Below are 22,577 nucleotides of genomic sequence, written 5' to 3'. Positions count from 1 at the left end.
AAAACTCGCCAAGATCTTCAGCGACATGTCTTTCGAGTCATCTGCGGACTCCGATATAAGCGATGACTCGAGCAACATCGACAGCTTCAACTTCATCGATAGATCCACCATTATTGGAGAGGTCTTCACCAATCTCTATGATGGTATCACCGAACCCGACAAAGTTCAGAATCCAAAATATCATCAGATCTACGTAATTGGAGAACCAAGTCGCCCACAGGAGGAGACGTCAGAGAATTTCGATGATGCGGGAAATCCGTATGTCGATCCTGCAGATCTCACTCGAGGTTTAGGAACAAAATATGTTGGGCCTGGAGCGCGGCAGATGATACAATTTCCGCAGGCGGTATGGGATAGAGTTGCGAGAGGCATTGATGGCACAGAACCAATGACTGTGACCGCAACAGCGGAAGAGCTACAAGCATATCAATATAAACTCGCATGCGCCAGGCGACAGCTCGAGAAACAAAAAATCGAGTTGGATAGGAGGCAAGAAGCAGCTTCTGCGTCAAGTAGGCGAAGAGCTAATTTGAGTCAGCAATCTGGTACTTCAGGAGATAGTCACAGAGCAGCTCGAAATAGAGCGAGATCTCGGCTGCAAAATATACCTGAGGCAGATAGGGAGAATCTGGTTCAAAACCTCGACATGTCCTTTATGTCGATAGACACGAGGGGAAACATTATCCCTAAAACACCAGAGGCTGGGTACATGGCGACGCAAGCCTTCATCCTCGCATCCAAGCCACCTCCCGGAGATCCAAGAGAAGCATTGTACAATATGGCCATGGCAGGAGTTGGAGCTATGGGAACGGCGTTTATAAATTCGCTTCCCGAAGGATCAGCAAGGCAAAATAGTCCACGACCCACTGCAGCAGCACTAGGACCCGAAAGAACAAGTGGGGCAAGAGACACAACAACTCAAGCGCGGGTCGACAGAGCATGACAAAATAGAAGGGAACAGCGGCATTCTCCAGAAATAGATGAAGAGGATATCTGTGGATTACCGTGCTTTACATGGAGAGTCCGGAAAACTCGAGTGCCTTCAGGGTTTAAACTACCCGATAATTTCAAAAAAATCGATGGCCTGCAAGATCTCGAGGATTGGCTAGTCGATTACCTCGAGACGGTGAAGCTAATAGATGGAACCAAAGCAACAGCCATGCAGAGCATTCAAGTACACCTGAGTGGAGCCGCACGATCTTGGATAAAGAAGCTTCCTCCAGGTTCCATCGACAGTTGGGACAGTTTTGAGGATATATTCGTCAAGAATTTCTGGTCCACCTGCAAAAAACCCGCGTCACTAGAAGAGTTGAGGTCGTGTAGACAGAAGCATGATGAATCAATAAGAAAGTACATCCAGAGGTGGAACATCATTAAAAACTCGGCAGAGAACATATCTGACGAGAGAGCAATAGATGCGTTCGTGGCAGGAATTCGGCGAGGAGATTTTGTCGAAGACTTGGGGAGAACCAACCCAAAGACAGTATCAGCATTAATGGAAATAGCGAACAGGTGGGCAGATGGAGAAGATGCAGTTCACAACAAGCGACATAGGTCACCAGAGGAGGACCGTAGTCGAAATTTTCAAAATAGACGACGATTTCCTCGGCAGTTCTCGAGTTATGATGCTCCTGGCCAAATATCGGCTGGTTTTCGAGGAAACACTGGAGGAAACAATAGAGATGAATATCAAAGGAGCAGCGAGCAGCGAGGCGACAATAGAGATGACTCCCGGAATAACAGGCAAAATAGTGGACTAAGGTTCCAGAGACCTTATGTATCTCCCGAGGATATGATGAACGGGCAAAATAGTGGACTAATTTTCAAGCAATGTTGAGGTTTGCAGGACAAGCCAATGCTCAAGCAACAAATAGAAATCCCCAGGGCCCTAGGAGTGAGATCCACCTGCCACCTCCTCCCGCAATTACGGACGAAAATCGGCACCAGCTCAGAATAGCGGCAGCACCACAACCACCTCCATATATCGACCCCAACTCCAACGGCGCGGTCTCGATGATTCAGAAAGCTAGGTCGTCCAACAGGGCTCAGAAAGTAATCTCGCGTCAAGTGTTCATGGCAGAGAAGATGCCACCACCAACGATTGAGTACCTAAATTGGTCGGGACAAGACATTGGCTTCACAATAGCGGATCACCCGCAGCAAGTTCCTCGACCAGGACAGTCAACACTTATCTTACTAGCAGTGATCGCAGGATTCGACGTATCTCGAGTATTCATAGATGGAGGGAGCAGTCTAAACCTTATGTATGCAGATACACTAAGGAAGATGAACATATCTCTAGCAAATCTGAAACCAACTGACACACGTTTCCATCGTATCACGCCAGACAAGCCAAGTTATCCGCTGGGAAAGAACAATCTCGACGTTCAGTTTGGAAGCCGAGAAAATTACAGGATAGAGAGGCTGGAGTTCGAAGTCGTGGATTTCCCATCGCAATATCATGCCTTGTTGGGACGACCAGCATATGCCAGGTTTATGGCGGTACCACATTACACGTACCTGTTGTGGAGGTTACCCGGACCTAAGGGACCAATTACAGTCAAAGGCAGTTTCACGTTAGCTGACAAGTGCGACAAGGATTTTCATCGACTGTCGGAAACTTTCGGGATGCAAGCGGAATATACGGCGTGAAGGCTAACAACTGATTATGATGTGTTGCCAGATGTAGGAAGGCCACTCAGGGAGCCAAACTTTAACACTGCTAAGGATTCTAAGGAAATGCAGATTCACCCGACAGATCCCAAGAAAACGACGTCCATCGCAACAGACATGGACCTCGCATAGGAAAGCGCGCTCGTCGAGTTCCTCCGTGAGCACTGGAAAATCTTCGCATGGTGTCCAGCTGACATGCCAGGAGTACCCAGGAACTTGCCGAGCACCACCTAAACTTGGATCCAATAGCGAGACCAATTAAACAACCTTTGCGGTGTTTTTCGGAACCAAACCGCAAAGCCATGCTGTCAAAGATTGATCGACTCAGAGAAGCTGGTTTCATTAAAGAGCTACACACAGAGGCCACGTGGGTAGCTAACCCAGTGCTGGTCCCGAAGAAAAACGCGAAAGTCCTTCGCATGTGTGTCGACTTTACGTGCCTCAATAAACACTGTCCAAATGATCACTTTCCCCTCCCAAGGATCGATCAAATCATCGACTCCACGGCAGGATGTGAACGTCTTTCCTTCCTGGACGCATATTCTGGTTATAACCAGATTAGATTAAAAGAAGAGGATGAGGTCAAGACAGCGTTCATAACACCTTATGGCGTGTTTTGCTACAAAACAATGCCTTTTGGTTTGAAAAACGCGGGAGCAACGTATCAGCGGATGATGCAGAAGTGTCTTGCAACACAGATTGGAAAAAACGTACAAGTATACATTGACGATGTCGTCATAACAACAAAGAAGGGGTCAACATTGATCGAGGATTTAAAGGAAACTTTCGACAACCTCGACAAGTTCTGCCTCAAGCTGAAACCGACAAAGTGCTCCTTTGGCGTTCCTGCGGGAGAACTTCTCGGGTTCCTAGTTTCAGCAAGAGGGATCGAAGCCAATCCAGAGAAAATTCAAGCTATTGTAACAATGAGGAAGCCAACAAAGTTGAAAGAAATACAACAATTAACTGGACGAGTCGCAGCTTTAAGCAGATTCGTCGCCAGGCTGGGAGAAAAGGCGTTGCCGTTCTACGCTTTGATCAAGCAAGGAGAGAAGTTTCAATGGAACGAAGAGGCAGACAGAGCTTTCGAGAATCTCAAACGCACAATTTCGACACCACCAATCTTGGTGGTGCCTAAGGAGAAGGAACCCCTCTTACTATACTATGCAGCCACGCCTCAGGTGGTTAGCACAGCACTCGTAGTCGAAAGAGAGGAAGAAGGAAAACTCCATGGAGTTCAGAGGCCAGTATATTTCATCAGTGAAGTTTTATCTCCATCAAAACAGCGATATCCGCAGTACCAAAAGCTAGCATATGGAGTGTTCACAACCGCAAGAAAATTGCGGCACTATTTTTCGGCGCATCCGATAATAGTGGTCAAGGAGGTGCTTTTATCCAATATATTAAACAATCCAGAAGCTACGGGTCGTGTCTCCCTGTGGGGAATAGAGCTTTCCCCTCGGGACATCACGTACGAAAAAAGAAAAGCAATAAAGTCACAAATTCTACCAGACTTCATCGCAGAATGGATGGAGTAACAAAATACGGGACCCCCAGATTTATCGAGAACTTGGACTATGAACTTCGACGGGTCCAAGAGATTAGAGGGAGCTGGATCAGGCGTGATACTAATATCACCTGAAGGCGACAAATTAAAGTATGTCTTACGGATGACGTTTCCAAACGCATCTAATAATGAGGCAGAATACGAAGCTCTCATACACGGGATGAAGATCGCGAAGGCTTGTGGTGCAACTCGATTAAAAATCTTCGGCGACTCACAGTTGGTGGCTCGGCAAGTCATGAATCAATGTGATGCAGTCGATGATAGTATGGTAGCATACAAGGAAGTATATAATGAGCTAGAGAAGCTGTTTGACGGGTGTGAAGTAAATCACATCAGCAGGCTAAGCAATGATGAAGCCGATATTCTTGCAAACATTGGGTCGCAATGTCTCGCGATTCCACCAAGCGTGTTCTGGGAGGAGATAGCCGAGAGATCTACAAAGCCGAAGAAACCAAAGAAGAAGGAGAAGGACGAGAAACCCTCGGGGGCTACAAAAGCGGCACTGGAAGAAGAAGAGGAACAGGACCTAGTAATGATGGTACAAATTCCATGGATGCAAGCATACATATCATATATCCTAAGGAAAGAAATACCCGACAATCCAGTTGAAGCAAGGCGAGTTATTAGACGTTCTAAAGCCTTTACTGTGGTCAAAGGGGAGTTATACAAGCGAAGTATTTCGGGAGTGTTACAAAGGTGTGTCACACCCGAAGAAGGAAGGCTAATTCTGAAGGATGTACACGAAGGAATATGTGGTCATCATGCAAGCAGCCGAGCTATAGCAGCCAAGGTTTTCAGAGCAGGATTTTATTGGTTGACAACAATCGAGGATGCGAAAGAAATAGTTCGTACTTGCGACGCATGCCAGAGATTTGCCGCAAAACCTCACTCCCCGGCAGCAGAATTGATGCCAACACCGTTGTCTTGGCCCTTTGCTCAGTGGGGTCTCGATATGGTGGGAAAATTACACAAAGCTTCGCCAGGAGGATACGAGTATATGCTCGTCGCTGTCGACGAATTCACAAAGTGGATAGAAGCAAAGCCGATAAATTCACCAGACGGAGCATCTGCGATCAAGTTCGTGAAAAGTATCGTCTTTCGATTTGGAGTACCTCATAGCATCGTCACAGACAATGGTAGTAATTTCACATCCAAGGAATTCAAGGCATATTGTGCAGAGGTAGGCATCAAACTACACTTTGCATCAGTTGCGCACCCGCAGACCAATGGTCAAGTCGAGAAAGCCAATGGTATCAAGAAGCGCTTGCTAGCACCGTTGCAAAAAGCTCGACATACTTGGACAGAGGAGTTGCCCAGTGTGTTATGGAGTATTCGAACAACACCAAATACAGCGACACAGGAAACTCCGTTTTTCCTGGTCCATGGAGCTGAGGCAGTACTGGCGATAGAAATAGAACATGATTCTCCAAGAGTCACGGAATATGACGAAGAGGCTTCAAGAAAAGCATTGGAGGATGATGTCGATGCACTCGATGAAACTCGAGACGAAGTGTTATCACGAGTCACTAAGTACCAGCAACACCTAAAAAACTACCACAGTCGACGTTTGCGCCCGAGATCCTTTCAGGTCGGCGACTTATTCCTTCGGCTCACGCAAAAAAGTCATGAGAAACTTGAGTCGCCGTGGCTTGGCCCTTACATCATCACAGAAGTAATCGAAGGAGGAGCATACATGATAAAGGACAAGAAGACAGGGGTTGCTGAGCCAAATCCCTGGAACGTGGCGCAACTCAGGCAGTTCTACGCTTAGAGTCGAAATATAGTCCTCCTTTGTAAAAATACAATGTACTGAAATGCCCGCGAGTTTTCAGACGCACTCTTTTCCTTTTCAGTGCACCGAGTGGGGCTGAAAAGGTTTTTAATGAGGCGGACTCGCGGTGCTGCAATATAGTAAAAGATATTGGTGATATACATCTTTTTCGTCGACAGGCTCGGGGGATCATAACCCGTGGTAACAAAATATATATGAACTCTCGCAAAATAGTAACTTCATTGTGGCGTCAAAATAATTCGAGCACCGGCCAAAGGCTCGGGGGCTTTGCAATATAGATTATACAATAAACACAATCTCATCATCAAGAAAAATTCGACAAGGAAAAACTTTCAGTTGCTACCTAGTATATCATCTATGTTTATACTGTCGTTGTTTGCAGCACCAGTTCTATGTTCAGCATAGCTACCCTTCACAAAGAATTCAGCATCCATACGAAGAAGTTCGTCCATCATCTTTTCTGCTACAGGGGTTACAATGTCGTTGATTTTATCGATGTTCCTCTTCCGCTTCGCCTGCCTGGCCAGACACTTGGTGACAATTTGTGTCAGGTCTAACTTCGGGTAGCAGATCTGTATCATAATCATGGCGAATCTTGCCCCAGCAGATAGTTGAGCCCGCACAAATTCATGAATTCGAGGGGCATCTCGGAATTTCTCCATCAGAGCAGGAAGGTTTTCTGGTACTTCGTTGCGTGGAAACATGGTACTATAAACCAGAGATAATGTTCTTGTGCAGAAGTCGAGAAAATCTCGGACCTGACTCACGCGATCTTGAAACCTGACGATTTGGCGAGTACTCTCAGGAGTAACCCAGAAATCAGAACCATGCTGAAGGGCAAGCTTGAGAAGTACATTGGTTCGGGCTTCAACACGTTGATCTTCGGCAGCAGTATCCAAAAAAGAACCTGTTTTACCAGAAGCATCAGCGAGGAATAAAAGACAGCAAGAGTAAAATATAGTATGACCAAGTTTGCGGAGTGTACCCGTCATATCCAAGCTAGAGTCGTTCATCAGTTGAAGCATATAATTTTCTCGGGAAGTAGCTTCAGCAGCCTCAGCAACCGCAGTTTCCTTCAACGCTATGGCTTCTTGAGCTTGTTGAACAGCACGTTTTTCATTTTCAGATGATCTTCGAGACTGTTACATGATCACGAGAGCTTGTTTTTTCATCGGCTGCAGTTGTTGATGGAGTTCGTCCAAGTCTTCATTCTGTGAAGCACTCGAAGAACCTCCAATACACTCATCAGCGAAGAACTTTTTCGAGCAAGACTCAGCAGGCAAAGCAGTCGAGGAAGGCACCACAGTATAGTTGTCAAAAAACAACTGGAAAGAAATACTTCGATATCAATAATTCGGCAACATAGCTTTTCATTAATAAGGTCGGATATTTACATGGCTATTACAAAAGAGGGTTCTTACTGAACTAGTAGGGCAGCTGTCACCAAAGCTATTATGGCGACATCATTAAAAGAAAAAACAAAACAAAAAAAGAGACAAGGTGGTCTACTTGACCTCCGGCTTCGATGAACTGGGAGCTGGAGTTGGCTTTCATCCAAGGAAGGCAAGGATTTTCTTCGAGTTTGGTTTGGCAGCCCTAATCAAAGACTGCCACTTCTTCGTCTCCATCTCCTTCACATCGCCAACTTTCGCCCAGTCAATATCCTGTTGGCTGTCAGCAACCAAGCCAATGGTGCCTTCAACACCAATCTTCAGGCCTTCTTGTCGAAGACTGGGTCCAAGATCTTCTTTAGATTTGAAGCACTTGGCGAGAGCAGTAAAAGTCTCGGGTTCTTCTTTCTTCACGAAGAAGTAGGGAAAAAGCCGCGAAAGAACTACTTTAGCATCAGTAAGGCCTTGGCGCGCCTCGTCTCCGTGAATTTCAAGAAGGGAGAGTGCATCGAGAAGACGATCCCCTTCAGGATTCTCTAGATCATAATCTTGTTGCGTTCTCCCTAAATGAGCAAAAGGAAGCTTGTCAAAAAAGCGAATCAGGAAGAATGTGATGACCCAAAGAAATAGCAATGATCTGAGTACTTACTAACAAAACGTCGACTCTGCGACTCCAAGCGCGTGAAGATTTCATCTTCACGAGCAGACTGCTGAGCTATGTTGTCACTTAAAGAAGTTTCCGCGTCGTGAAGTCTTTTTCGAAGATCTTCGACAACTGCGGCATTTGATTCAGCTTTCTTGCGAGCTTTTTTGCTTTGCTCCAATTTAAGAGCAAGAGCATCATCGCGTTTGTTAGCTTCCGCAAGATTGGCTGGCAAAACAGTTGACAGTAACAAATGTCATGACAAAAAAAATGATGGAGAGTTTGTTCAGCAGAAGAAGCAGCAAAAATAGTACCTTCAAGTTTTTTAGCATGGTCACGGTACCCGACGAATTGGGTACCGAGACGGATAAACTCCTTCATCAAAGGCTGAAAAGCAAAACAGAGAAAGAGAAATAAATATAGGAAGTGAAAGTTCGACAGCAACAAGCAAAGGAGAAGCAAAGGAGAGTCGAAAGCATTGAAATATTCGGAACATAAAAGAAGAAGAGAAAACTTACATCATCCATTGAAGGAGTCGTGGAACCACCAATTAACGGGGTAGGCTCCTTGGCTGGCTCGACCCTAGCTCTCTTTGGTGAAGAGGCACGAGGGCTCGCAACTGGAGTTGGGTGTTCTATGTCTTGTTGAGGGGGCGAGGTTTCATCCCCAACAGGTTGAGCTTCAGAGACAACTAAAGTACGAGACGTACTCGTTTGAGCAGTCGCGTCAATAGGTGGATTTTCGTCCTCGTCACCACTGCAATAATTAGTCGACAATATAAGAAACAACATAGATAAAATATTGAGAGCAAACAACAAAGAGCAACAAGAACTTATGAGCTGACAAGGGCATCTTCGTAAGGGTTGAAAGTTGTCCTTTCTTCAGTAGGAACAACTTCTTCGGCAGGAGGTGCGCCAGATTTGGAGGTGCCGGAATCGGCAACTTCGCCCCTTTTTCTCTTGTTCCTTGGAGAAACAACAGATGGGAGGGAGTGTGCCGACTCGGTGGCTTCGGAATCAACTTCTCTTTCAGAGGAAGCCGCAGGTTTGTGAGAACCCGCGACTTCACTCTCAGGGCGAGAAGTACCCTGGTTATCGTCGGTGACAACAGCCCGTTCTTCGACTTCTCCACCTTCAGGAAGAGGAGGAAGAGAGGCTAGAACTGGATGATTCTACAAAGACAAGGAATGTCGACAAGCAGTTACGCAATGAAGTTGAGCAAAATAGTAGTCAACAAATATTAAAAAGTCGAGAGGACAAAATAATAGTCGAGGGAAAAATTACCTCGGGGAGGGCGTTGGTGCCACTGTATGGCTCCACGCGGCAAGAGGATGGAATAGAATCTTTCTTGATGAGCGATGAAATCCTTCGGATAAGCTTCTACAAGTCCTTTACAGAAAGGTCTTTGGAGAGCCTGTCGACATCTTCTTCGCCAGCATACATCCAAAGGGGATTTTTTCGAGCTTGTAACGGCTGCACTCTAATCCTAAGGAAGTACGATGTGATCTGGATACCCGACAATTCCTTGCCACGGGTGTTTTGCAGCTCATGGATACGGGACATCAGTGCTTCTGTCGCCGTTTTTTCTTCTTCGGTGGCTTCAGCGTCCCAGGATCGGCGGCGAAGAATCTTGGCACCTCCATCGAAAGGAGCTATGTTGTACTCCACCGAGTCGGAGCTTTCTTCGTGCACATAGAGCCATCTTTTGCGCCACCCTTGGACAGAGTCGGGGAATTTGACGTCAAAATACTCGATGTCAGAGCGAACGCAAATAAAAACACCGCCTATGTTGTAGGCGATGTTGTGGGGGCCATTGCGGCGGAGGCAGAAGATGCGCTTCCACAGAGCCCAATTAGGTTGGACTCCGAGGAAGCACTCGCGGAGGGTAATGAAAATAGAAACGTGGAGGATGGAATTGGGAGTCAGTTGATGCAGCTGCAGCCCGTAGACAAAGAGAAGACCGCGGAGGAAATCATGAATGGGGGTAGAGAGGCCGCGAATAAGGTGGTCAACAAAACTGACCCGATATTCGATAGGCGGCGATGGATAGCTTTCCTCGCTGGGGAAGCGCAGCGCGCCCTTCTTCTCCATGAACCCGAGTTTCTTCATGAGGTTCAGGTCTTGGTTGGAGATCTTGGATCTCTCCCCCTCCAGATCTTCCGCCGCCATCTTTGACTCCGGTGTGCTGTGCTTGGTGAGCCGCGAGCGTAGTGGCATTAACAATGGCGTAGGCGAGAAGTGCGAGCGTGGCTGAGCTCAAGAAGTCTTGGGTGCAATGGGGGATTTTTTGCAGAGGAGAGCAGAGGTGCGGCGCGAGCGAAAGGGTGAATGGAGGAAGAAGAAGACCTTAAATAGAGAATTGGCGAATCGACGCACCGTTGGATGGAATAAGGGGTAAAGTGTATTTTCACTATGACGGAAAGGAACAGGCGCTACAGTGCGTGCGCCAGGAAAAGCGGAGGACGTGTGTCCCCCACTTGCACGACGTGTCAAATTGATGAGGATTTTGGGCCTGCAAGACAGAGGGAGAGCAGTATTCGCGCCTTCCCGATACAGTGATCGTGGCTATCATCAGTAATGATGTCACCTTGCCAAGAGAAAATCTCGGCTGTGAAGATTAATAAAATTGGCGGCAGCAGAAGACTATTGATTATCTCGAGAGCCTTTGATCAAATACAAGTTTTTGATCAAATGCTCGGGGCCTACTTTGGAAGAAAGAAAAAAACTCGAGTACGACAAAATAGAAATGGCGAGAGCCTATGATCAAAAGCAAGCATTTGTTCATAGCCTCGGGGGCTACTCCCATCGGGAGCGCTGGTCGCGCACCCGATAGAAATAAAAAGTTCGAGAAAGAATGACAATATAGCGACATAAGGTGTTAAAGTGTTGAGCCTACAACCAAGCACAAGTCCTTGGCTGTAGCCTCGGGGGCTACTCCCATCGGGAACGCTGTTCGCGTGCCCGATGAAATTATAAAAATAATAGTGAGCATATTTCGAGTTATACAAATAACTCTACATATACTCCCATCGGGAGGACGATATAAGTCATCCATTGACTCAATAAAATGTGCTATTCCAACAGCCGAAAAAGCACTCGACAATATATTCTCAGAGCGCCAAAGTTGCGAATAATCTCTGAATGCCGCAAAACTTTGCGAAGGTAAGACCCCGAGATCCGTTCGAGCGGCGTGGCGCCGTCTCGACGTCGGTTTGCTACTTTTTCCGTATCAACGGATACGAAGAAAAATCCTAACGGACGCGTTAGGTACCCGATAAAACATGAGCTGGGACTCGTCGAGAATGGTAAGACCTTAAGCGGCACTGTCGAGTTAACACCAGTATCCCGAGATCATGTCCAGGGACGTGATCTTGAAGTAGGTTTTTGCGGCTTGCCACTAGAGCAGTTAACTAGTACCTGATCCGTCAGATGAACTAGCCCCAACTACCATTATCCCTGTACAATATATAATTGCGTATCCAAAGATATATGATAAATTTGATAGAATTATTGGATGATTATAAAGTTGGAGATTTTCCCTGATTCTTCGATTATATTCGAGCAAAATCTCGGGGGCTACTAACATATGCATCCCCAATGGGCCTGCCAAAGATGGTACCCGGGGTTTACCGAAGGCCCATGAGTCGAAGAATATGAAGATTGGAAGCCCAAAGTTGGTACTAAGGAATGTTAGAGTTGTATTAGGAAATATAGACTTGTAATTTTACGGGACGGGTTAGAAACCCTCTCGGACTCTGTAAACTTGTGTATTACGAATCCCTCGGCTCCGCCTCCTATATAAGGGGGAGTCGAGAGACAAAGAAAGGATCAACTCATTGTTTCACGCAACCCTAATTTTCATAATCGTCGAGTACTTTTCGGCTGAAACCTTCGAGATCTACTTTCCCTCTACTTCCGACTAAAATACTAGTCTACAATCTGCAGGCATTGATAAGTTAATCCCTTGTCACTGATGATCCACAAGTATAGGGGATCGCAACAGTCTTCGAGGGAAGTAAAACCCAATTTATTGATTCGACACAAGGGGAGACAAAGAACACTTGGAAGCCTTAACAGTGGAGTTGTCAATTCAGCTGCACTTGGAAACAGACTTGCTCGCAAGGGTTTATCGAGTAGTAACGAGTTTTATAGCGATAGCGGTAGTGAAATAACAACAGCAGAGTAACAAAGACAGCGGTAGTGATTTTAGTAAACGAGCAGGATTAAAATACCGTAGGCACGGGGACGGATGACGGGCGTTGCATGGATGAGAGAAACTCATGTAACAATCATAGCAGGGCATTTGCAGATAATAATAAAACGGTGTCCAAGTACAAAGCAATCAATAGGCATGTGTTCCATATATAGTCGTGCGTGCTCGCAATGAGAAACTTGCACAACATCTTTTGTCCTACCAGCCGGTGGCAGCCGGGCCTCAAGGGAAACTACTCGGATATTAAGGTACTCCTTTTAATAGAGTACCGGAGCAAAGCATTAACACTCCGTGAACACATGTGATCCTCACATCGCTACCATTCCCTCCGGTTGTCCCGATTTCTGTCACTTCGGGGTCATCGGTAGATACGTTCGGGAAAGTGTTCGGGAAAGTAGATACGTTTTGGAAAAGTGTTCGGGAAAGTAGATACGTTTTGGACGTATCAACTCCCCCCAAGCTTAGCTTATTGCTTGTCCTCAAGCAATTCAGTTAACAACTGAGCGATAAAAGAACTTTCACGAACACATTTGCTCATATGATGTATATATTCTCATGCTATGGCTAATACTTAAGCAGTTCATAATGAAATACATGCAAATAAGATCATCTAACAGCTATGCCAAACATGGAGAGGTACCAACAATTAATAATAAGCATCATGAATCATGTATATAAGCAGGATTGCAATGCTCATAAGAGAGTATGATAAAGTGGTATCTCGCTTGCCTGTATTTGATTGGCAAAACATAAATGCCCGGGCACCTCTAGAGTTCATAGAAAGACTAGAAGTAGTGATTGTCAAAAGATAAATGCATCAAAGTTATACCACAATCAATCATATTTTGAGACAAGCATATTATACTAAGAATGACAGTTGTGCTCTCAAGATAGTGCTCAAAGAAATAATGGAGACACAACATAAAAGTAAAAGATTGACCCTTCGCAGAGGGAAGCGAGGGATTAACATGCGCTAGAGCTTTTCATTTTTATGAAGACAGGAATAAAATTATTTTGAGAGGTGTTTGTTGTTGTCAACGAATGGTAATGGGTACACTAACTACCTCGCCAACCGGACTTTCAAGAGCGGCTCCCATGAATTATTGCATATTTATTTGGCACTCCTTCCAACCTTTCTTGCACAAACCATGGCTAACTGAATCCTCGGGTGCCTGCCAACAATCTCATACCATGAAGGAGTGCCTTTTTATTTTATTTTTATTATGATGATGACACTCCCCCCAACCTTTGCTTACACAAGCCATGGCTAACCGAATCCTTCGGGTGCCGTCCAACAATCACAAACCATGGAGGAGTGTCTATTAAGTTAATTAATTCGGGACTCGGGAATCCCATTGCCAGCTCTTTTTGCAAAATTATTGGATAAGCGGATGTGCCACTAGTCCATATGAAAGTCCGTCAAAAGTAAATGACAAGGTTGAAAGCTAAACACCACATACTTCCTCATGAGCTATGAAACATAAACACAAATTGAGAAGCATTTTGAAGGTTTTAAAGGTAGCGCATGAGAATTTACTTGGAATGGTTTGAAATGCCATGCATAGGTATTTATGGTGGACACTTTTGGAACAACTTGGTTTTCAGGTGTTTGGAAGCACGAGCAGCGTTCCCGCTCAGTACAAGTGAAGGCTAGCAATAGACTAGGGAGCGACAAATCAAGAGAGCAGTAACTGTCATAATCATGCTTGCGGCAAAATAAATTAACGGAGGCATAAAAGTGATACAAGAACTCTGAAGCAATATAGATCATCGAGGCTTAATTGACTTTTTGTTCAGTCATATGCATGCGTGAGCATGTGCCAAGTCGATATAAATGAATTATTCAGAGGAGGATACCACAATGCCATACTTACTTATGAATAAAATAATGCAAGCAAACATCCATGACATGCTACTCATATTAATAGATTGGTGCTAAGCATGAGAGATCGTGAACTACTAGACTTTCTCAAATAACATACACCTCACATGAACCAACTAAGCATGCTCACATGGATGAGTATATGTACAAAAATGAAAACAAATAGAGTTCATACCAGCCTCTCACCACAATCAGATTGTCGTAGATCGTCATTATTGCCTTTTCACTTGTGCAGCTTGGATAATATGAAATGAAAACCACGCTCCAGCCACCGAAGACCATTGAACTCATAAAGAACTTTACAAACCAAAGAAGAACAGCAAATATTTTTGGTGTTTTCGAATTTGAGAACAAGAACAAGAGGAAACAAACAAACAAAGCAAAATCTTTTTGGGTTTTCTTATAGCAAACTAGCAATAGCAAATAAAGCGAAACAAATGCAAGAAACCAAAGCAAACAAATGGTGAAGAGAAACAACAGAAATATTTTTGGTCTTTTTGTGTTTTAAGAAAGAAACAAAGCAAAAACAAGAAATAGCAAACTAAAAGAAACGCAGAAAAGCGAGATGGCAGAAATCTGCCAAAACCTGACAGCAGTACAGAAATCGATTTTTACAAAAATCTTACGTTGCTCAGATCGAAAAGTGTTCAACTAATGAAAGTTAGATAACAACCTGGGGAACCTGCACAAAAATTGGCAGCTCAAAATAACGCTCTGGCTGTGCGTACGAATTTTTCTAGTAACAGTCCAGAATCTGTTTTCAGGCAGCACTTCCCCAAATATCATCTTCCTCTCATTAGAAAACCACTCAAACGAACAAAACAAGTATGTACAAGTATCCAGCAACCATAATATGCAAAGAATGAGTGATGCCGGTATACCTCCCCCCAAGCTTAGGCTTTTGGCCTAAGTGGAGTTCAATCCCATCGATCCCATGAGGTAGTGTCTCCGTAGTATGATGAAGATGGATCGTATTCCGGGTATGTGCTAGAAGAAGCACCCGGATACGTGACGGTGTGGTCGTAGGAGGCCCCGGCGTCCTCGGAGTCATGTTGCTGGTGGAAGTCTTTTATCTTCAAATGTTCATCCACTTCCTCCTTAGTGTACGACCATGATTGCCTGTCAATACTGAACAAACCTGGTTGGGGAAGAGGAATTTCTTTCTCATCCCCGTCAGAAAACAACATTCTATAAACCATATTATCTAAAGTAGAATCAGTGGTAACAAAATGATGACTCTTCATAGCAGTAATATCGAGTCTCCTAGGGGCCAATGGCACATCATTAGGATCAAGAGGAAGACTTAGATATGTTAAAACGCTCAGCGCAATAGTTCCTCCAAAAATAGGCCCCCTGTTAGTCAGGCGGCGAGCAATAAGAGCACCAAGGTGATAAGATGTCTGACCAGTAAGTGCAATATTCAAGAAAGCAAGATGGTAACTAGAAATGTTGCTAGTGTTCTCCCTACCAAGAATGCTATTAGCAATATAGTATGCAAAATACTTAATGGCGGGGAGTTGAATGTTCCTTATCTTGCCCCGCTGAATGGTGCGACAATCATCATCGGTGATCCCTCGGTAGAGCTCCAACAAGTCCCGGGGGTTGTCATCAATCCTACTCGCTGTACCTACAGGGACAATATCCATTGCACGACAGAAATCCTCCAATTTCATAGTAACAGGATTACCATAGATCCTGAATGCAACCGTCGGCTCATATTGTTTGTTGTTGAACTGGAAACTCTCGACGAAGATTTTGGTGAGCATGTAGTATTGCTCCCTTTCATCTCCCACATAGGTGGTTAACCCTGCCCTGTTGACAAGGGTGAAGAAATCCTCCAATATCCCCTGCATTCCTAAGAAAATCATAGCATGGAAAAGACGAAGCATTAGGAGCCCCGTTGTCCTCTTCGGGCGCGAAGCTAGGCGCGATGATGTCTTCATTGTATGATCGCCTAATCCGGGTGGCGGCCCTAGAAGGCCTCCCGGTGCTGGTTGTCCCTTTCTTGAACAACTCTCCAAAGTTGAACTTCTTCATAGCTTCTCTGAAATTTTTTAACAAATGATATAAAATTTGATTTGGTGACATATAATTGAGGGAAACTACCATAGGAACTTGCTAGAGTACTAATCATGCATCAAAACAAGTTTATATATCTTAGAACAAGCATGCAAGCTCACTAAACATGTTACCTACAGCAGCAAAATATTCAAGATATACTCAACCAAACAAAATTCTACTTGGATGGGTGGAGGAGTCACATACCAAGGAGCAAATGTGCCAAATTTCAGCAGGAAATCTGGCTGAGCAAAGAGATCGAGAAATCTGGAGCTCTGGAGCAAAAACGCGAGAGAGAGGAACTTGGTACGAGTTTTTTCGGGAGAGAGAAGGTGCTGGGAGAAAGAGATGACAAAGTGGGGCAAGGAGGGGCCCACACCACATGGTGGCGCGGCCACCTCCTTGGCCGCGCCGGCCTGTGGTTTGGCGCCCTCTGGTGCCCCACAGGTCATCCTCTGGTGCTCCCGAGTGCCTCGTCGAAAAATAGGACCAACGGTATAATTTTTGTGAATTTTTGAAAACTTTGAAAAATGCACATTTCTGGGTATTTAATTTATTATTACTGGCCAGGTAAATTTTTTAAATCTTCAAATGACTAAGGAACTTTGTAAATTAAAAATGCTACAGCAACTAGGGCAAATGGAGGAAGAAAGAGATGTTGTTTACCTCCTCTACGCATATAAAAGGTATTTGTTAACAAGGTTGATCAAGTCTTGCCACCAAATAAATTTTACATAGCATAAGAAGAAATAAACCTCAAATCAATCATGTTACCTTGAATTGTATTGATATGGATCCAATCACGAGAGTTTGATATTCTTCTTTAGGCTCATATATAGGACAATCAATAGTTCCCACTTTAATACTTCTCACATTAGTAATAGTATTGACTCCACATACTTTATCAATCTTCTTGGGGAAATAGACGGTATGCTCCTTATCATCAACATTAAAAGTAACCTTTCCTTTATTGCAATCAATAACAGCCCCTGCGGTGTTAAGAAAAGGTCTCCCGAGAATAATAGACATATTATCATCTTCAGGCATTTCCAACACAACAAAATCAGTTAATATCAAGCAGTTAGTAGTAACTTGAACAGGAACATTCTCACATATACCAACAGGAATAGCAGTAGATTTATCAGCCATTTGTAAAGATATATCAGTAGGTATCAACTTATCTAAGTAAAGTCTCTTATAAAGAGAAAAAGGCATAACACTAACACCGGCTCCCAAGTCACATAGAGCAGTTTTAACATAATTATTCTTAATAGAACAAGGAATAGTAGGTATACCTGGGTCGCCCAACTTCTTTGGAATTTTGCCATTGAAAGAGTAATTAGCAAGCATAGTGGAAATTTCCTCATTGGGGATTTTCCTTTTGTTAGTAACAATATCTTTCATATACTTTGAATAAGGAGGCAATTTAATAGCATCAGTCAAAGGGATTTGCAAGAATAAAGGTTTCATCCAATCACAAAATTTATTATAGTGTTCTTCTTCCTTTGATTTTAGTTTCTTAGCGGGAAAAGGCATTTGCTTTTGCACCCAAGGTTCTCTTTCATTACCATGTTTCTCAACAATAAAATCTTCTTCAGTGTACTTTTTATTTTTAGCATGCTTTTCAGGTTCATCTTCTACCTCTTCTTTATCAGAAGCATCATTCTTATCATTATCTTTATCATGTTCATTACCACTTTCAGTTTCAGCATCAGAAATAGAAATACTATTAGGATCATTAATAGGTTCAGAGGATTCTACAACATTTTTATGTTTCTTCTTCTTTTTCTTCTTAGAATGAGCACTAGGTTCAATGCGTTGAGAATCTTGTTCAATTCTTTTGGGGTGCCCTTCAGGATATAGAGGATCCTGGGTAGAGACACCACCTCTAGTTGTTACTTCATAAGCATGTTTCTCTTTAGAATTATTCCCTAACAAGTCATTTTGCACTTTAGTGAGTTGATCAATTTGAGTTTGAATCATATGAAAATGTTTAACAAGCATCTTAACATCATTGGAGGTTCTCTCTACAATATCATGCAATTCACTAATAGCTCGAGAATTTTCCATTAAATGATTCTCTACTCTCATATTAAAATTTTCTTGCTTAACAATATAATTATCAAACTCATCTAAGCATTGTGCAGGAGGTTTCGAATACGGAATATCTTCCCTAGTAAAGCGCTGAAGGGAGTTTACCTCAATCATGGATGAAGGGGGAATTATCTCACATATATCTTCTATGGGAGGAAGGTTCTTCACATCTTCAGATTTAATACCTTTCTCCTTGAGAGACTTCTTGGCTTCCCTCATATCTTCATCATTCAATTTAATCATACCCCTCTTCTTCAATATTGGCGTTGGAGTTGGTTCAGGTGTAGTCCAATCATCATGATTCCGGCTTATTTTAGCCAATAATTCTTCAGCGTCGTCTCGGAGTTCTTTTCCGAAAACACAACCAGCACAACTATCCAGGTATGCCCTAGACTCAATGGTTAGTCCACTATAAAATATATCAAGTAAATCATGCTTTTCCAAATCATGGTCAGGCTGAGCTCTAATAAGAGAGCAAAATCTCGCCCAAGCCTCAGGCAATTTCTCTTCATCTCCCTGGTCAAAATTATAAATCCTCTGCAAAGCAATATGTTGAGCACTAGCGAGGAAAGTATTTGCGGAAGAAAACATCAAGCAATTCTTTTGGACTTCTAATAGAATTAGGTGGCAAATTATTATACCAAGTTTTAGCGTCATCCTTTAATGAGAATGGAAAGATTTTAGCAACAAAGTAAGTACGCATCTTGACATCATCAGAAAACAAGCTACTTAGAGTAGATAACTCAGTCATGTGTTCAACAGCACTTTCTTTTTCAGTACCACAAAAGGGGGTTTTCTCAACGATAGCTATATGAGATAGATCAAGAGAAAAATCACAATCTTTATCCTTAATGTTTATAGGAGATGTGGCAAACTTAGGATCAGGAGACAGTTTATATCTAACAGCATGTTCTGCAAGCAACTTTTTAATTTTTCTTGCATCAGTAGTAGCATTGCATTTTTCAATAAAATCATCATTAAGCTCCACATAATCTTCATCGGGATCATCACTAAAATAATCAAGTTCGGGTGAACTAACAGGTGTAGTAGCATTAGGGGTTTCGAGTATTTTCAATTTGTCTAGACCTAGCAATTGTAGCATCTAGAAAGGATCCCAATGAACCACTATCATCAAGCACAGCAGAAACATTATCAATATTATGAGAGTTTTCAGATTCAGCAGAAGTACCCGCATTTGAAGCATGCGGCGGTGAAACAAGTTTATCAATCACAGATGGTGAATCAAGAGCAGCAGAGGTACTCAGAATTGTACCTTTTGTTGTAGTGGATGGTAATATGGCGATCTTAGTATCGCGAGGTTTACCCATGATGGAGAATTTGCAGCGAACAATATTAATCCAAGTGAACTTCCAAATAAAGCTATGCTCCCCGGCAACGGCGCCGAGAAAATAGTCTTGATGACCCACAAGTATAGGGGATCGCAACAGTCTTCGAGGGAAGTAAAACCCAATTTATTGATTCGACACAAGGGGAGACAAAGAACACTTGGAAGCCTTAACAGCGGAGTTGTCAATTCAGCTGCACTTGGAAACAGACTTGCTCGCAAGGGTTTATCAGTAGTAACAGTTTTATAGCAGTAGCAGTAGTGAAATAACAGCAGCAGAGTAACAAAGACAGCAGTAGTGATTTTAGTAAACAGCAGGATTAAAATACTGTAGGCACGGGGACGGATGACGGGCGTTGCATGGATGAGAGAAACTCATGTAACAATCATAGCAGGGCATTTGCAGATAATAATAAAACGGTGTCCAAGTACAAAGCAATCAATAGGCATGTGTTTCATATATAGTCGTGCGTGCTCGCAATGAGAAACTTGCACAACATCTTTTGTCCTACCAGCCGGTGGCAGCCGGGCCTCAAGGGAAACTACTTGGATATTAAGGTACTCCTTTTAATAGAGTACCGGAGCAAAGCATTAACACTCCGTGAACACATGTGATCCTCACATCGCTACCATTCCCTCCGGTTGTCCCGATTTGTCACTTCGGGGTCATCGGTTCCGGACAGACGACATGTGTATACAACTTATAGGTAAGACCATAAACAATGAATATCTCGATGAAGCAATAACATGTTCAGATCTGAGATCATGGCACTCGGGCCCTAGTGACAAGCATTAAGCATAACAAGTTGCAACAATATCATCAAAGTACCAATTACGGACACTAGGCACTATGCCCTAACAATCTTATGCTATTACATGACCAATCTCATCCAATCCCTACCATCCCCTTCGGCCTACAGCGGGGGAATTACTCACACATGGATGGGGGAAACATGGCTGGTTGATGTGGAGGTGTTGGCGGTGATGGCGGCGATGATCTCCTCCAATTCCCCGTCCGGCGGAGTGCCGGAACGGAGACTTCGGCTCCTGCGACGGAGTTTCGCGATGTGGCGGCGTTCGGAGGGTTTACGGCGACTTCGACTTCTCCCCGTGCGTTTTTAGGTCGAGGCGAATAAGTAGTCCGAAGGAGGGCGTCGGAGGCCGGCCGAGGGGGCCACACCACGGGCCGCGCGGGCCCCCCGGGCCGCGCCGCCCTATGGTGTGGGGCCCTCGGGCCTCCACCTGACTTGTCCTTCGGCTCCGTCGGTTTTCGGGAAAATAGGGCCTTCGCATAAATTCCGAGGATTTTCCCGAAAGTTGGATTTCTGCACAAAAACGAGACACCGAACAGTTCTGCTGAAAACAGCGTTAGTCCGTGTTAGTTGCATCCAAAATACACAAATTAGAGGCAAAACAATAGCAAAAGTGTTCGGGAAAGTAGATACGTTTTGGACGTATCAGTCACCCGGGTACCTTCTCTGGCAGGCCCATTGGGGATGCCTATGTCACACGGTCTTAAGCCCGAAACATAGTTTTCATCTCTTCGATCACTTTATAGGCCCCATGACTTCCAAAGCGCTTTTGGAGCTTAGGCTCCAACAAATACATGATGCCACAATTAACTATGATATAGTCATCACTGCGTGACTCATAGACATTGAGTTCTGCCGAGTCACCTCATCACCAGGGGCATCACCTAGCGGTGCTTCGAGCACAAACGACTTCTTGCACCCAGAGAGGATGATGCTCACGGTGCTAGTCAGTGAAGTTCTACCTAGATTCTTTTATTTTTCTTTCTCAAAGAACACATTGATATTGAATGCAGCTAAAGCTTTCGCGATCTACAACATAACATTTTGGTATCGAGTGGTTGGATCCCTCCTCATCAGCGCATGTGCGGCCTTTTCCTTCTCGAAGGCTTAGCCTAGAAGATGCTTTGATGTCTTCTACTGTAGGGTCTGCCTAGTGGAATTACTGTCGCGAGGCACTGATTTGGGTTTTCATTCCGTGTTAGATGTTGGATTATGCAATTTAAATATAAAAAAAGGCTATATGCATGGCTTGATGCAGAGGGCTGAGGATCAGTTACCCGTTTTTTTTTTTTTTGAAAAATAGACCAGCTCGATATGCAACCATTTCCAAAACTTTGTATGTGCATATAAATATACACCGTTCAGCTCATAGCACCCATATCAGATACTACAGGTTTCCGTTTAAATATCCATTTTAACAGCGGACAACCAAACATGGTATTCCCTTTTGTAAATTAGTTGACTCAATTTTGCATTCACCACCTCCAAGGAATCAGATTCGACCACAATATGGTTTCATCCGATTCTTTCAGCGAGTTGAAGTCCATCACGCACCGCTTGAGCTTCTGCCGTAGTGACATCAATCACTCCTTCGTTCTCTACCCAACAAGCTGCAAGAAACCGACCACTCAGGATTATAGGACTGGCTTTCTTAGATAAGTGCCAAAAGATCATGGCAAGGTTTGCGTCGGCACAGATTTCCCATTATCCTGAGGTGGCAGATGTCTTAGCTAGATCAATAGAGGATTATGATTTATGAAACTAATGCATGGTTAGATGAACGACCCCTGTTCTTATATCCACAATTGGTGGACGATGTAATCTTGATTGATTAATAATAAAAGTTGCATGTTTGCTAAAAAATAGACTCATTTTTCTTTAGATGTGCATGTATCTAGCGGAAATTCGTTTTTGATCCCGAGCTCAGCTGCTCTGGGTATCCTAACAGTTCATTCTCATTAGGATTCGTGGTCCTATGATGTATTCCATTTCGTATGGCATTTTTTAGAAATAGTTCTGCAGAGTGTATGGCCCACCACTGTCCTGCACTAAATGTTGCAGGCACCGCTGTCTCGTGCAGGTCTAGATGTACTACCTCCATTTCAAGA

This window comes from Lolium rigidum, chromosome 4 (assembly GCF_022539505.1).
Source record: "Lolium rigidum isolate FL_2022 chromosome 4, APGP_CSIRO_Lrig_0.1, whole genome shotgun sequence".
Classification (NCBI taxonomy): Eukaryota; Viridiplantae; Streptophyta; class Magnoliopsida; order Poales; family Poaceae; genus Lolium; species Lolium rigidum.
Note: the sequence above shows the minus strand (reverse complement) of the source record.